The 12,882-nt window shown below is 40.9% G+C and overlaps 28 non-coding genes and 11 pseudogenes across 28 annotated transcripts; all 39 read left to right on the top strand.

The window, feature by feature from the left end:
* Positions 1-201: 201 nt before the first annotated feature.
* On the top strand, positions 202-320 carry LOC136683177 (5S ribosomal RNA). The gene has a single exon (XR_010798764.1). It is a non-coding gene; the product is annotated as a 5S ribosomal RNA (ribosomal RNA).
* A 202-nt stretch (positions 321-522) lies between these two features.
* On the top strand, positions 523-641 carry LOC136682951 (5S ribosomal RNA; annotated as a pseudogene).
* A 202-nt stretch (positions 642-843) lies between these two features.
* Positions 844-962, top strand: LOC136683320 (5S ribosomal RNA). Its single transcript, XR_010798899.1, has one exon. It is a non-coding gene; the product is annotated as a 5S ribosomal RNA (ribosomal RNA).
* A 202-nt stretch (positions 963-1,164) lies between these two features.
* Positions 1,165-1,283, top strand: LOC136683080 (5S ribosomal RNA; annotated as a pseudogene).
* A 222-nt stretch (positions 1,284-1,505) lies between these two features.
* LOC136683318 (5S ribosomal RNA) lies at positions 1,506-1,624 on the top strand. The gene has a single exon (XR_010798897.1). It is a non-coding gene; the product is annotated as a 5S ribosomal RNA (ribosomal RNA).
* A 222-nt stretch (positions 1,625-1,846) lies between these two features.
* Positions 1,847-1,965, top strand: LOC136683139 (5S ribosomal RNA; annotated as a pseudogene).
* Positions 1,966-2,167: 202 nt separating this feature from the next.
* On the top strand, positions 2,168-2,286 carry LOC136683317 (5S ribosomal RNA). Its single transcript, XR_010798896.1, has one exon. It is a non-coding gene; the product is annotated as a 5S ribosomal RNA (ribosomal RNA).
* A 220-nt stretch (positions 2,287-2,506) lies between these two features.
* Positions 2,507-2,625, top strand: LOC136683316 (5S ribosomal RNA). Its single transcript, XR_010798895.1, has one exon. It is a non-coding gene; the product is annotated as a 5S ribosomal RNA (ribosomal RNA).
* A 222-nt stretch (positions 2,626-2,847) lies between these two features.
* LOC136683028 (5S ribosomal RNA) lies at positions 2,848-2,966 on the top strand (annotated as a pseudogene).
* A 202-nt stretch (positions 2,967-3,168) lies between these two features.
* On the top strand, positions 3,169-3,287 carry LOC136683315 (5S ribosomal RNA). Its single transcript, XR_010798894.1, has one exon. It is a non-coding gene; the product is annotated as a 5S ribosomal RNA (ribosomal RNA).
* A 220-nt stretch (positions 3,288-3,507) lies between these two features.
* On the top strand, positions 3,508-3,626 carry LOC136683314 (5S ribosomal RNA). Its single transcript, XR_010798893.1, has one exon. It is a non-coding gene; the product is annotated as a 5S ribosomal RNA (ribosomal RNA).
* A 202-nt stretch (positions 3,627-3,828) lies between these two features.
* On the top strand, positions 3,829-3,947 carry LOC136683312 (5S ribosomal RNA). Its single transcript, XR_010798892.1, has one exon. It is a non-coding gene; the product is annotated as a 5S ribosomal RNA (ribosomal RNA).
* Positions 3,948-4,149: 202 nt separating this feature from the next.
* LOC136683311 (5S ribosomal RNA) lies at positions 4,150-4,268 on the top strand. Its single transcript, XR_010798891.1, has one exon. It is a non-coding gene; the product is annotated as a 5S ribosomal RNA (ribosomal RNA).
* Positions 4,269-4,470: 202 nt separating this feature from the next.
* LOC136683310 (5S ribosomal RNA) lies at positions 4,471-4,589 on the top strand. The gene has a single exon (XR_010798890.1). It is a non-coding gene; the product is annotated as a 5S ribosomal RNA (ribosomal RNA).
* Positions 4,590-4,791: 202 nt separating this feature from the next.
* LOC136683113 (5S ribosomal RNA) lies at positions 4,792-4,910 on the top strand (annotated as a pseudogene).
* A 222-nt stretch (positions 4,911-5,132) lies between these two features.
* Positions 5,133-5,251, top strand: LOC136683309 (5S ribosomal RNA). Its single transcript, XR_010798889.1, has one exon. It is a non-coding gene; the product is annotated as a 5S ribosomal RNA (ribosomal RNA).
* A 202-nt stretch (positions 5,252-5,453) lies between these two features.
* LOC136683026 (5S ribosomal RNA) lies at positions 5,454-5,572 on the top strand (annotated as a pseudogene).
* Positions 5,573-5,774: 202 nt separating this feature from the next.
* LOC136683308 (5S ribosomal RNA) lies at positions 5,775-5,893 on the top strand. Its single transcript, XR_010798888.1, has one exon. It is a non-coding gene; the product is annotated as a 5S ribosomal RNA (ribosomal RNA).
* A 220-nt stretch (positions 5,894-6,113) lies between these two features.
* On the top strand, positions 6,114-6,232 carry LOC136683306 (5S ribosomal RNA). The gene has a single exon (XR_010798885.1). It is a non-coding gene; the product is annotated as a 5S ribosomal RNA (ribosomal RNA).
* Positions 6,233-6,434: 202 nt separating this feature from the next.
* On the top strand, positions 6,435-6,553 carry LOC136683305 (5S ribosomal RNA). Its single transcript, XR_010798884.1, has one exon. It is a non-coding gene; the product is annotated as a 5S ribosomal RNA (ribosomal RNA).
* A 202-nt stretch (positions 6,554-6,755) lies between these two features.
* On the top strand, positions 6,756-6,874 carry LOC136683304 (5S ribosomal RNA). Its single transcript, XR_010798883.1, has one exon. It is a non-coding gene; the product is annotated as a 5S ribosomal RNA (ribosomal RNA).
* A 202-nt stretch (positions 6,875-7,076) lies between these two features.
* On the top strand, positions 7,077-7,195 carry LOC136683303 (5S ribosomal RNA). The gene has a single exon (XR_010798882.1). It is a non-coding gene; the product is annotated as a 5S ribosomal RNA (ribosomal RNA).
* A 202-nt stretch (positions 7,196-7,397) lies between these two features.
* On the top strand, positions 7,398-7,516 carry LOC136683112 (5S ribosomal RNA; annotated as a pseudogene).
* Positions 7,517-7,738: 222 nt separating this feature from the next.
* On the top strand, positions 7,739-7,857 carry LOC136683127 (5S ribosomal RNA). The gene has a single exon (XR_010798753.1). It is a non-coding gene; the product is annotated as a 5S ribosomal RNA (ribosomal RNA).
* Positions 7,858-8,059: 202 nt separating this feature from the next.
* On the top strand, positions 8,060-8,178 carry LOC136683025 (5S ribosomal RNA; annotated as a pseudogene).
* A 202-nt stretch (positions 8,179-8,380) lies between these two features.
* LOC136683301 (5S ribosomal RNA) lies at positions 8,381-8,499 on the top strand. The gene has a single exon (XR_010798881.1). It is a non-coding gene; the product is annotated as a 5S ribosomal RNA (ribosomal RNA).
* Positions 8,500-8,719: 220 nt separating this feature from the next.
* LOC136683616 (5S ribosomal RNA) lies at positions 8,720-8,838 on the top strand. Its single transcript, XR_010799181.1, has one exon. It is a non-coding gene; the product is annotated as a 5S ribosomal RNA (ribosomal RNA).
* A 202-nt stretch (positions 8,839-9,040) lies between these two features.
* Positions 9,041-9,159, top strand: LOC136683300 (5S ribosomal RNA). Its single transcript, XR_010798880.1, has one exon. It is a non-coding gene; the product is annotated as a 5S ribosomal RNA (ribosomal RNA).
* A 202-nt stretch (positions 9,160-9,361) lies between these two features.
* Positions 9,362-9,480, top strand: LOC136683299 (5S ribosomal RNA). Its single transcript, XR_010798879.1, has one exon. It is a non-coding gene; the product is annotated as a 5S ribosomal RNA (ribosomal RNA).
* Positions 9,481-9,682: 202 nt separating this feature from the next.
* LOC136683298 (5S ribosomal RNA) lies at positions 9,683-9,801 on the top strand. The gene has a single exon (XR_010798878.1). It is a non-coding gene; the product is annotated as a 5S ribosomal RNA (ribosomal RNA).
* A 202-nt stretch (positions 9,802-10,003) lies between these two features.
* On the top strand, positions 10,004-10,122 carry LOC136683009 (5S ribosomal RNA). The gene has a single exon (XR_010798740.1). It is a non-coding gene; the product is annotated as a 5S ribosomal RNA (ribosomal RNA).
* Positions 10,123-10,324: 202 nt separating this feature from the next.
* On the top strand, positions 10,325-10,443 carry LOC136683297 (5S ribosomal RNA). The gene has a single exon (XR_010798877.1). It is a non-coding gene; the product is annotated as a 5S ribosomal RNA (ribosomal RNA).
* Positions 10,444-10,645: 202 nt separating this feature from the next.
* On the top strand, positions 10,646-10,764 carry LOC136683296 (5S ribosomal RNA). Its single transcript, XR_010798876.1, has one exon. It is a non-coding gene; the product is annotated as a 5S ribosomal RNA (ribosomal RNA).
* A 202-nt stretch (positions 10,765-10,966) lies between these two features.
* LOC136683079 (5S ribosomal RNA) lies at positions 10,967-11,085 on the top strand (annotated as a pseudogene).
* A 222-nt stretch (positions 11,086-11,307) lies between these two features.
* Positions 11,308-11,426, top strand: LOC136683294 (5S ribosomal RNA). The gene has a single exon (XR_010798874.1). It is a non-coding gene; the product is annotated as a 5S ribosomal RNA (ribosomal RNA).
* A 222-nt stretch (positions 11,427-11,648) lies between these two features.
* LOC136683024 (5S ribosomal RNA) lies at positions 11,649-11,767 on the top strand (annotated as a pseudogene).
* Positions 11,768-11,969: 202 nt separating this feature from the next.
* On the top strand, positions 11,970-12,088 carry LOC136683293 (5S ribosomal RNA). Its single transcript, XR_010798873.1, has one exon. It is a non-coding gene; the product is annotated as a 5S ribosomal RNA (ribosomal RNA).
* Positions 12,089-12,308: 220 nt separating this feature from the next.
* LOC136683292 (5S ribosomal RNA) lies at positions 12,309-12,427 on the top strand. The gene has a single exon (XR_010798872.1). It is a non-coding gene; the product is annotated as a 5S ribosomal RNA (ribosomal RNA).
* Positions 12,428-12,649: 222 nt separating this feature from the next.
* Positions 12,650-12,768, top strand: LOC136683023 (5S ribosomal RNA; annotated as a pseudogene).
* The last annotated feature ends 114 nt before the right edge of the window (positions 12,769-12,882 follow it).

The following is a 12,882-nucleotide window of genomic DNA, read 5'->3' as shown; positions in this document are numbered from 1 at the left end:
TATAAAGGCAGTAACCACAGTCATGTAAACACAAGAGAAGAAGAAAACTTAAGAAAAAAAAAACAACAGCAAAAAAACGAACTGGAAAGCCAATCATTTTCATTTGAGGTGTCAGGTGGTCTACCGTTTACAGGCAGCTCTAAAACAAGTATTACTCTTAGAAGAGTATTTAGAAATAGTCTTCTACAGCCCGCAGTGGTTGCTTACGGCCATACCACTCCTTGAAAGCCCGATCTCGTCTGATCTCGGAAGCGAAGAAGAGTTGGGCCTAGTTAGTACTTGGATGGGAGACTTCCTGGGAATACTAGGTGCTGTAAGCTTTTTAGCTTAAGCTTCTATTATAAAGGCAGTAACCACAGTCATTTAAACACAAGAGAAGAAGAAACTTAAAAAAAAAACGAACTGGAAAGCCAATCATTTTTATTTGAGGTGTCAGGTGGTCTACCGTTTACAGGCAGCTCTAAAACAAGTATTGCTCTTAGAAGAGTATATAGAAATAGTCTTCTACAGCCAGCAGTGATCGCTTACGGCCATACCACTCCTTGAAAGCCCGATCTCGTCTGATCTCGGAAGCGAAGAATAGTTGGGCCTAGTTAGTACTTGGATGGGAGACTGCCTGGGAATACTAGGTGCTGTAAGCTTTTTAGCTTAAGCTTCTATTATAAAGGCAGTAACCACAGTCATTTAAACACAAGAGAAGAAGAAACTTAAAAAAAAAACGAACTGGAAAGCCAATCATTTTTATTTGAGGTGTCAGGTGGTCTACCGTTTACAGGCAGCTCTAAAACAAGTATTACTCTTAGAAGAGTATATAGAAATAGTCTTCTACAGCCAGCAGTGATCGCTTACGGCCATACCACTCCTTGAAAGCCCGATCTCGTCTGATCTCGGAAGCGAAGAAGAGTTGGGCCTAGTTAGTACTTGGATGGGAGACTGCCTGGGAATACTAGGTGCTGTAAGCTTTTTAGCTTAAGCTTCTATTATAAAGGCAGTAACCACAGTCATTTAAACACAAGAGAAGAAGAAACTTAAAAAAAAAACGAACTGGAAAGCCAATCATTTTTATTTGAGGTGTCAGGTGGTCTACCGTTTACAGGCAGCTCTAAAACAAGTATTACTCTTAGAAGATTATATAGAAATAGTCTTCTACAGCCAGCAGTGATCGCTTACGGCCATACCACTCCTTGAAAGCCCGATCTCGTCTGATCTCGGAAGCGAAGAAGAGTTGGGCCTCGTTAGTACTTGGATGGGAGACTTCCTGGGAATACTAGGTGCTGTAAGCTTTTTAGCTTAAGCTTCTATTATAAAGGCAGTAACCACAGTCATGTAAACACAAGAGAAGAAGAAAACTTAAGAAAAAAAAAACAACAACAAAAAAAAACGAACTGGAAAGCCAATCATTTTCATTTGAGGTGTCAGGTGGTCTACCGTTTACAGGCAGCTCTAAAACAAGTATTACTCTTAGAAGAGTATTTAGAAATAGTCTTCTACAGCCCGCAGTGATTGCTTACGGCCATACCACTCCTTGAAAGCCCGATCTCGTCTGATCTCGGAAGCGAAGAAGAGTTGGGCCTAGTTAGTACTTGGATGGGAGACTGCCTGGGAATACTAGGTGCTGTAAGCTTTTTAGCTTAAGCTTCTATTATAAAGGCAGTAACCACAGTCATTTAAACACAAGAGAAGAAGAAAACTTAAGAAAAAAAAAACAACAACAAAAAAAAACGAACTGGAAAGCCAATCATTTTTATTTGAGGTGTCAGGTGGTCTACCGTTTACAGGCAGCTCTAAAACAAGTATTACTCTTAGAAGAGTATATAGAAATAGTCTTCTACAGCCCGCAGTGATCGCTTATGGCCATACCACTCCTTGAAAGCCCGATCTCGTCTGATCTCGGAAGCGAAGAAGAGTTGGGCCTAGTTAGTACTTGGATGGGAGACTGCCTGGGAATACTAGGTTCTGTAAGCTTTTTAGCTTAAGCTTCTATTATAAAGGCAGTAACCACAGTCATTTAAACACAAGAGAAGAAGAAACTTAAAAAAAAAACGAACTGGAAAGCCAATCATTTTCATTTGAGGTGTCAGGTGGTCTACCGTTTACAGGCAGCTCTAAAACAAGTATTACTCTTAGAAGAGTATATAGAAATAGTCTTCTACAGCCCGCAGTGATCGCTTACGGCCATACCACTCCTTGAAAGCCCGATCTCGTCTGATCTCGGAAGCGAAGAAGAGTTGGGCCTAGTTAGTACTTGGATGGGAGACTGCCTGGGAATACTAGGTGCTGTAAGCTCTTTAGCTTAAGCTTCTATTATAAAGGCAGTAACCACAGTCATGTAAACACAAGAGAAGAAGAAAACTTAAGAAAAAAAAAACAACAGCAAAAAAACGAACTGGAAAGCCAATCATTTTCATTTGAGGTGTCAGGTGGTCTACCGTTTACAGGCAGCTCTAAAACAAGTATTACTCTTAGAAGAGTATTTAGAAATAGTCTTCTACAGCCCGCAGTGATTGCTTACGGCCATACCACTCCTTGAAAGCCCGATCTCGTCTGATCTCGGAAGCGAAGAAGAGTTGGGCCTAGTTAGTACTTGGATGGGAGACTGCCTGGGAATACTAGGTGCTGTAAGCTTTTTAGCTTAAGCTTCTATTATAAAGGCAGTAACCACAGTCATTTAAACACAAGAGAAGAAGAAAACTTAAGAAAAAAAAAACAACAACAAAAAAAAACGAACTGGAAAGCCAATCATTTTTATTTGAGGTGTCAGGTGGTCTACCGTTTACAGGCAGCTCTAAAACAAGTATTACTCTTAGAAGAGTATATAGAAATAGTCTTCTACAGCCCGCAGTGATCGCTTACGGCCATACCACTCCTTGAAAGCCCGATCTCGTCTGATCTCGGAAGCGAAGAAGAGTTGGGCCTAGTTAGTACTTGGATGGGAGACTGCCTGGGAATACTAGGTTCTGTAAGCTTTTTAGCTTAAGCTTCTATTATAAAGGCAGTAACCACAGTCATTTAAACACAAGAGAAGAAGAAACTTAAAAAAAAAACGAACTGGAAAGCCAATCATTTTCATTTGAGGTGTCAGGTGGTCTACCGTTTACAGGCAGCTCTAAAACAAGTATTACTCTTAGAAGAGTATATAGAAATAGTCTTCTACAGCCCGCAGTGATCGCTTACGGCCATACCACTCCTTGAAAGCCCGATCTCGTCTGATCTCGGAAGCGAAGAAGAGTTGGGCCTAGTTAGTACTTGGATGGGAGACTGCCTGGGAATACTAGGTGCTGTAAGCTCTTTAGCTTAAGCTTCTATTATAAAGGCAGTAACCACAGTCATGTAAACACAAGAGAAGAAGAAAACTTAAGAAAAAAAAAACAACAGCAAAAAAACGAACTGGAAAGCCAATCATTTTCATTTGAGGTGTCAGGTGGTCTACCGTTTACAGGCAGCTCTAAAACAAGTATTACTCTTAGAAGAGTATTTAGAAATAGTCTTCTACAGCCCGCAGTGATTGCTTACGGCCATACCACTCCTTGAAAGCCCGATCTCGTCTGATCTCGGAAGCGAAGAAGAGTTGGGCCTAGTTAGTACTTGGATGGGAGACTGCCTGGGAATACTAGGTGCTGTAAGCTTTTTAGCTTAAGCTTCTATTATAAAGGCAGTAACCACAGTCATTTAAACACAAGAGAAGAAGAAACTTAAAAAAAAAACGAACTGGAAAGCCAATCATTTTTATTTGAGGTGTCAGGTGGTCTACCGTTTACAGGCAGCTCTAAAACAAGTATTACTCTTAGAAGAGTATATAGAAATAGTCTTCTACAGCCAGCAGTGATCGCTTACGGCCATACCACTCCTTGAAAGCCCGATCTCGTCTGATCTCGGAAGCGAAGAAGAGTTGGGCCTAGTTAGTACTTGGATGGGAGACTGCCTGGGAATACTAGGTGCTGTAAGCTTTTTAGCTTAAGCTTCTATTATAAAGGCAGTAACCACAGTCATTTAAACACAAGAGAAGAAGAAACTTAAAAAAAAAACGAACTGGAAAGCCAATCATTTTTATTTGAGGTGTCAGGTGGTCTACCGTTTACAGGCAGCTCTAAAACAAGTATTACTCTTAGAAGATTATATAGAAATAGTCTTCTACAGCCAGCAGTGATCGCTTACGGCCATACCACTCCTTGAAAGCCCGATCTCGTCTGATCTCGGAAGCGAAGAAGAGTTGGGCCTAGTTAGTACTTGGATGGGAGACTGCCTGGGAATACTAGGTGCTGTAAGCTTTTTAGCTTAAGCTTCTATTATAAAGGCAGTAACCACAGTCATTTAAACACAAGAGAAGAAGAAACTTAAAAAAAAAACGAACTGGAAAGCCAATCATTTTTATTTGAGGTGTCAGGTGGTCTACCGTTTACAGGCAGCTCTAAAACAAGTATTACTCTTAGAAGAGTATTTAGAAATAGTCTTCTACAGCCCGCAGTGATCGCTTACGGCCATACCACTCCTTGAAAGCCCGATCTCGTCTGATCTCGGAAGCGAAGAAGAGTTGGGCCTAGTTAGTACTTGGATGGGAGACTGCCTGGGAATACTAGGTGCTGTAAGCTTTTTAGCTTAAGCTTCTATTATAAAGGCAGTAACCACAGTCATTTAAACACAAGAGAAGAAGAAACTTAAAAAAAAAACGAACTGGAAAGCCAATCATTTTTATTTGAGGTGTCAGGTGGTCTACCGTTTACAGGCAGCTCTAAAACAAGTATTACTCTTAGAAGATTATATAGAAATAGTCTTCTACAGCCAGCAGTGATCGCTTACGGCCATACCACTCCTTGAAAGCCCGATCTCGTCTGATCTCGGAAGCGAAGAAGAGTTGGGCCTCGTTAGTACTTGGATGGGAGACTGCCTGGGAATACTAGGTGCTGTAAGCTTTTTAGCTTAAGCTTCTATTATAAAGGCAGTAACCACAGTCATGTAAACACAAGAGAAGAAGAAAACTTAAGAAAAAAAAAACAACAACAAAAAAAAACGAACTGGAAAGCCAATCATTTTCATTTGAGGTGTCAGGTGGTCTACCGTTTACAGGCAGCTCTAAAACAAGTATTACTCTTAGAAGAGTATTTAGAAATAGTCTTCTACAGCCAGCAGTGATCGCTTACGGCCATACCACTCCTTGAAAGCCCGATCTCGTCTGATCTCGGAAGCGAAGAAGAGTTGGGCCTAGTTAGTACTTGGATGGGAGACTGCCTGGGAATACTAGGTGCTGTAAGCTTTTTAGCTTAAGCTTCTATTATAAAGGCAGTAACCACAGTCATTTAAACACAAGAGAAGAAGAAACTTAAAAAAAAAACGAACTGGAAAGCCAATCATTTTTATTTGAGGTGTCAGGTGGTCTACCGTTTACAGGCAGCTCTAAAACAAGTATTACTCTTAGAAGAGTATATAGAAATAGTCTTCTACAGCCCGCAGTGATCGCTTACGGCCATACCACTCCTTGAAAGCCCGATCTCGTCTGATCTCGGAAGCGAAGAAGAGTTGGGCCTAGTTAGTACTTGGATGGGAGACTGCCTGGGAATACTAGGTTCTGTAAGCTTTTTAGCTTAAGCTTCTATTATAAAGGCAGTAACCACAGTCATTTAAACACAAGAGAAGAAGAAACTTAAAAAAAAAACGAACTGGAAAGCCAATCATTTTCATTTGAGGTGTCAGGTGGTCTACCGTTTACAGGCAGCTCTAAAACAAGTATTACTCTTAGAAGAGTATATAGAAATAGTCTTCTACAGCCCGCAGTGATCGCTTACGGCCATACCACTCCTTGAAAGCCCGATCTCGTCTGATCTCGGAAGCGAAGAAGAGTTGGGCCTAGTTAGTACTTGGATGGGAGACTGCCTGGGAATACTAGGTGCTGTAAGCTCTTTAGCTTAAGCTTCTATTATAAAGGCAGTAACCACAGTCATGTAAACACAAGAGAAGAAGAAAACTTAAGAAAAAAAAAACAACAGCAAAAAAACGAACTGGAAAGCCAATCATTTTCATTTGAGGTGTCAGGTGGTCTACCGTTTACAGGCAGCTCTAAAACAAGTATTACTCTTAGAAGAGTATTTAGAAATAGTCTTCTACAGCCCGCAGTGATTGCTTACGGCCATACCACTCCTTGAAAGCCCGATCTCGTCTGATCTCGGAAGCGAAGAAGAGTTGGGCCTAGTTAGTACTTGGATGGGAGACTGCCTGGGAATACTAGGTGCTGTAAGCTTTTTAGCTTAAGCTTCTATTATAAAGGCAGTAACCACAGTCATTTAAACACAAGAGAAGAAGAAACTTAAAAAAAAAACGAACTGGAAAGCCAATCATTTTTATTTGAGGTGTCAGGTGGTCTACCGTTTACAGGCAGCTCTAAAACAAGTATTACTCTTAGAAGAGTATATAGAAATAGTCTTCTACAGCCAGCAGTGATCGCTTACGGCCATACCACTCCTTGAAAGCCCGATCTCGTCTGATCTCGGAAGCGAAGAAGAGTTGGGCCTAGTTAGTACTTGGATGGGAGACTGCCTGGGAATACTAGGTGCTGTAAGCTTTTTAGCTTAAGCTTCTATTATAAAGGCAGTAACCACAGTCATTTAAACACAAGAGAAGAAGAAACTTAAAAAAAAAACGAACTGGAAAGCCAATCATTTTTATTTGAGGTGTCAGGTGGTCTACCGTTTACAGGCAGCTCTAAAACAAGTATTACTCTTAGAAGATTATATAGAAATAGTCTTCTACAGCCAGCAGTGATCGCTTACGGCCATACCACTCCTTGAAAGCCCGATCTCGTCTGATCTCGGAAGCGAAGAAGAGTTGGGCCTAGTTAGTACTTGGATGGGAGACTGCCTGGGAATACTAGGTGCTGTAAGCTTTTTAGCTTAAGCTTCTATTATAAAGGCAGTAACCACAGTCATTTAAACACAAGAGAAGAAGAAACTTAAAAAAAAAACGAACTGGAAAGCCAATCATTTTTATTTGAGGTGTCAGGTGGTCTACCGTTTACAGGCAGCTCTAAAACAAGTATTACTCTTAGAAGAGTATTTAGAAATAGTCTTCTACAGCCCGCAGTGATCGCTTACGGCCATACCACTCCTTGAAAGCCCGATCTCGTCTGATCTCGGAAGCGAAGAAGAGTTGGGCCTAGTTAGTACTTGGATGGGAGACTGCCTGGGAATACTAGGTGCTGTAAGCTTTTTAGCTTAAGCTTCTATTATAAAGGCAGTAACCACAGTCATTTAAACACAAGAGAAGAAGAAACTTAAAAAAAAAACGAACTGGAAAGCCAATCATTTTTATTTGAGGTGTCAGGTGGTCTACCGTTTACAGGCAGCTCTAAAACAAGTATTACTCTTAGAAGATTATATAGAAATAGTCTTCTACAGCCAGCAGTGATCGCTTACGGCCATACCACTCCTTGAAAGCCCGATCTCGTCTGATCTCGGAAGCGAAGAAGAGTTGGGCCTCGTTAGTACTTGGATGGGAGACTGCCTGGGAATACTAGGTGCTGTAAGCTTTTTAGCTTAAGCTTCTATTATAAAGGCAGTAACCACAGTCATGTAAACACAAGAGAAGAAGAAAACTTAAGAAAAAAAAAACAACAACAAAAAAAAACGAACTGGAAAGCCAATCATTTTCATTTGAGGTGTCAGGTGGTCTACCGTTTACAGGCAGCTCTAAAACAAGTATTACTCTTAGAAGAGTATTTAGAAATAGTCTTCTACAGCCCGCAGTGATTGCTTACGGCCATACCACTCCTTGAAAGCCCGATCTCGTCTGATCTCGGAAGCGAAGAAGAGTTGGGCCTAGTTAGTACTTGGATGGGAGACTTCCTGGGAATACTAGGTGCTGTAAGCTTTTTAGCTTAAGCTTCTATTATAAAGGCAGTAACCACAGTCATTTAAACACAAGAGAAGAAGAAACTTAAAAAAAAAACGAACTGGAAAGCCAATCATTTTTATTTGAGGTGTCAGGTGGTCTACCGTTTACAGGCAGCTCTAAAACAAGTATTGCTCTTAGAAGAGTATATAGAAATAGTCTTCTACAGCCCGCAGTGATCGCTTACGGCCATACCACTCCTTGAAAGCCCGATCTCGTCTGATCTCGGAAGCGAAGAAGAGTTGGGCCTAGTTAGTACTTGGATGGGAGACTGCCTGGGAATACTAGGTTCTGTAAGCTTTTTAGCTTAAGCTTCTATTATAAAGGCAGTAACCACAGTCATTTAAACACAAGAGAAGAAGAAACTTAAAAAAAAAACGAACTGGAAAGCCAATCATTTTCATTTGAGGTGTCAGGTGGTCTACCGTTTACAGGCAGCTCTAAAACAAGTATTACTCTTAGAAGAGTATATAGAAATAGTCTTCTACAGCCCGCAGTGATCGCTTACGGCCATACCACTCCTTGAAAGCCCGATCTCGTCTGATCTCGGAAGCGAAGAAGAGTTGGGCCTAGTTAGTACTTGGATGGGAGACTGCCTGGGAATACTAGGTGCTGTAAGCTCTTTAGCTTAAGCTTCTATTATAAAGGCAGTAACCACAGTCATGTAAACACAAGAGAAGAAGAAAACTTAAGAAAAAAAAAACAACAGCAAAAAAACGAACTGGAAAGCCAATCATTTTCATTTGAGGTGTCAGGTGGTCTACCGTTTACAGGCAGCTCTAAAACAAGTATTACTCTTAGAAGAGTATTTAGAAATAGTCTTCTACAGCCCGCAGTGATTGCTTACGGCCATACCACTCCTTGAAAGCCCGATCTCATCTGATCTCGGAAGCGAAGAAGAGTTGGGCCTAGTTAGTACTTGGATGGGAGACTGCCTGGGAATACTAGGTGCTGTAAGCTTTTTAGCTTAAGCTTCTATTATAAAGGCAGTAACCACAGTCATTTAAACACAAGAGAAGAAGAAACTTAAAAAAAAAACGAACTGGAAAGCCAATCATTTTTATTTGAGGTGTCAGGTGGTCTACCGTTTACAGGCAGCTCTAAAACAAGTATTACTCTTAGAAGAGTATATAGAAATAGTCTTCTACAGCCAGCAGTGATCGCTTACGGCCATACCACTCCTTGAAAGCCCGATCTCGTCTGATCTCGGAAGCGAAGAAGAGTTGGGCCTAGTTAGTACTTGGATGGGAGACTGCCTGGGAATACTAGGTGCTGTAAGCTTTTTAGCTTAAGCTTCTATTATAAAGGCAGTAACCACAGTCATTTAAACACAAGAGAAGAAGAAACTTAAAAAAAAAACGAACTGGAAAGCCAATCATTTTTATTTGAGGTGTCAGGTGGTCTACCGTTTACAGGCAGCTCTAAAACAAGTATTACTCTTAGAAGATTATATAGAAATAGTCTTCTACAGCCAGCAGTGATCGCTTACGGCCATACCACTCCTTGAAAGCCCGATCTCGTCTGATCTCGGAAGCGAAGAAGAGTTGGGCCTAGTTAGTACTTGGATGGGAGACTGCCTGGGAATACTAGGTGCTGTAAGCTTTTTAGCTTAAGCTTCTATTATAAAGGCAGTAACCACAGTCATTTAAACACAAGAGAAGAAGAAACTTAAAAAAAAAACGAACTGGAAAGCCAATCATTTTTATTTGAGGTGTCAGGTGGTCTACCGTTTACAGGCAGCTCTAAAACAAGTATTACTCTTAGAAGAGTATTTAGAAATAGTCTTCTACAGCCCGCAGTGATCGCTTACGGCCATACCACTCCTTGAAAGCCCGATCTCGTCTGATCTCGGAAGCGAAGAAGAGTTGGGCCTAGTTAGTACTTGGATGGGAGACTGCCTGGGAATACTAGGTGCTGTAAGCTTTTTAGCTTAAGCTTCTATTATAAAGGCAGTAACCACAGTCATTTAAACACAAGAGAAGAAGAAACTTAAAAAAAAAACGAACTGGAAAGCCAATCATTTTTATTTGAGGTGTCAGGTGGTCTACCGTTTACAGGCAGCTCTAAAACAAGTATTACTCTTAGAAGAGTATTTAGAAATAGTCTTCTACAGCCCGCAGTGATTGCTTACGGCCATACCACTCCTTGAAAGCCCGATCTCGTCTGATCTCGGAAGCGAAGAAGAGTTGGGCCTAGTTAGTACTTGGATGGGAGACTTCCTGGGAATACTAGGTGCTGTAAGCTTTTTAGCTTAAGCTTCTATTATAAAGGCAGTAACCACAGTCATTTAAACACAAGAGAAGAAGAAACTTAAAAAAAAAACGAACTGGAAAGCCAATCATTTTTATTTGAGGTGTCAGGTGGTCTACCGTTTACAGGCAGCTCTAAAACAAGTATTGCTCTTAGAAGAGTATATAGAAATAGTCTTCTACAGCCAGCAGTGATCGCTTACGGCCATACCACTCCTTGAAAGCCCGATCTCGTCTGATCTCGGAAGCGAAGAAGAGTTGGGCCTAGTTAGTACTTGGATGGGAGACTGCCTGGGAATACTAGGTGCTGTAAGCTTTTTAGCTTAAGCTTCTATTATAAAGGCAGTAACCACAGTCATTTAAACACAAGAGAAGAAGAAACTTAAAAAAAAAACGAACTGGAAAGCCAATCATTTTTATTTGAGGTGTCAGGTGGTCTACCGTTTACAGGCAGCTCTAAAACAAGTATTACTCTTAGAAGAGTATATAGAAATAGTCTTCTACAGCCAGCAGTGATCGCTTACGGCCATACCACTCCTTGAAAGCCCGATCTCGTCTGATCTCGGAAGCGAAGAAGAGTTGGGCCTAGTTAGTACTTGGATGGGAGACTGCCTGGGAATACTAGGTGCTGTAAGCTTTTTAGCTTAAGCTTCTATTATAAAGGCAGTAACCACAGTCATTTAAACACAAGAGAAGAAGAAACTTAAAAAAAAAACGAACTGGAAAGCCAATCATTTTTATTTGAGGTGTCAGGTGGTCTACCGTTTACAGGCAGCTCTAAAACAAGTATTACTCTTAGAAGATTATATAGAAATAGTCTTCTACAGCCAGCAGTGATCGCTTACGGCCATACCACTCCTTGAAAGCCCGATCTCGTCTGATCTCGGAAGCGAAGAAGAGTTGGGCCTCGTTAGTACTTGGATGGGAGACTTCCTGGGAATACTAGGTGCTGTAAGCTTTTTAGCTTAAGCTTCTATTATAAAGGCAGTAACCACAGTCATGTAAACACAAGAGAAGAAGAAAACTTAAGAAAAAAAAAACAACAACAAAAAAAAACGAACTGGAAAGCCAATCATTTTCATTTGAGGTGTCAGGTGGTCTACCGTTTACAGGCAGCTCTAAAACAAGTATTACTCTTAGAAGAGTATTTAGAAATAGTCTTCTACAGCCCGCAGTGATTGCTTACGGCCATACCACTCCTTGAAAGCCCGATCTCGTCTGATCTCGGAAGCGAAGAAGAGTTGGGCCTAGTTAGTACTTGGATGGGAGACTGCCTGGGAATACTAGGTGCTGTAAGCTTTTTAGCTTAAGCTTCTATTATAAAGGCAGTAACCACAGTCATTTAAACACAAGAGAAGAAGAAAACTTAAGAAAAAAAAAACAACAACAAAAAAAAACGAACTGGAAAGCCAATCATTTTTATTTGAGGTGTCAGGTGGTCTACCGTTTACAGGCAGCTCTAAAACAAGTATTACTCTTAGAAGAGTATATAGAAATAGTCTTCTACAGCCCGCAGTGATCGCTTACGGCCATACCACTCCTTGAAAGCCCGATCTCGTCTGATCTCGGAAGCGAAGAAGAGTTGGGCCTAGTTAGTACTTGGATGGGAGACTGCCTGGGAATACTAGGTTCTGTAAGCTTTTTAGCTTAAGCTTCTATTATAAAGGCAGTAACCACAGTCATTTAAACACAAGAGAAGAAGAAACTTAAAAAAAAAACGAACTGGAAAGCCAATCATTTTCATTTGAGGTGTCAGGTGGTCTACCGTTTACAGGCAGCTCTAAAACAAGTATTACTCTTAGAAGAGTATATAGAAATAGTCTTCTACAGCCCGCAGTGATCGCTTACGGCCATACCACTCCTTGAAAGCCCGATCTCGTCTGATCTCGGAAGCGAAGAAGAGTTGGGCCTAGTTAGTACTTGGATGGGAGACTGCCTGGGAATACTAGGTGCTGTAAGCTCTTTAGCTTAAGCTTCTATTATAAAGGCAGTAACCACAGTCATGTAAACACAAGAGAAGAAGAAAACTTAAGAAAAAAAAAACAACAGCAAAAAAACGAACTGGAAAGCCAATCATTTTCATTTGAGGTGTCAGGTGGTCTACCGTTTACAGGCAGCTCTAAAACAAGTATTACTCTTAGAAGAGTATTTAGAAATAGTCTTCTACAGCCCGCAGTGATTGCTTACGGCCATACCACTCCTTGAAAGCCCGATCTCGTCTGATCTCGGAAGCGAAGAAGAGTTGGGCCTAGTTAGTACTTGGATGGGAGACTGCCTGGGAATACTAGGTGCTGTAAGCTTTTTAGCTTAAGCTTCTATTATAAAGGCAGTAACCACAGTCATTTAAACACAAGAGAAGAAGAAAACTTAAGAAAAAAAAAACAACAACAAAAAAAAACGAACTGGAAAGCCAATCATTTTTATTTGAGGTGTCAGGTGGTCTACCGTTTACAGGCAGCTCTAAAACAAGTATTACTCTTAGAAGAGTATATAGAAATAGTCTTCTACAGCCCGCAGTGATCGCTTACGGCCATACCACTCCTTGAAAGCCCGATCTCGTCTGATCTCGGAAGCGAAGAAGAGTTGGGCCTAGTTAGTACTTGGATGGGAGACTGCCTGGGAATACTAGGTTCTGTAAGCTTTTTAGCTTAAGCTTCTATTATAAAGGCAGTAACCACAGTCATTTAAACACAAGAGAAGAAGAAACTTAAAAAAAAAACGAACTGGAAAGCCAATCATTTTCATTTGAGGTGTC

The sequence above is a fragment of the Hoplias malabaricus genome, unplaced genomic scaffold, assembly GCF_029633855.1.
Source record: "Hoplias malabaricus isolate fHopMal1 unplaced genomic scaffold, fHopMal1.hap1 scaffold_69, whole genome shotgun sequence".
Lineage (NCBI taxonomy): Eukaryota > Metazoa > Chordata > Actinopteri > Characiformes > Erythrinidae > Hoplias > Hoplias malabaricus.
Note: the sequence above shows the minus strand (reverse complement) of the source record. Positions and strands in the feature narration are given on the sequence as shown.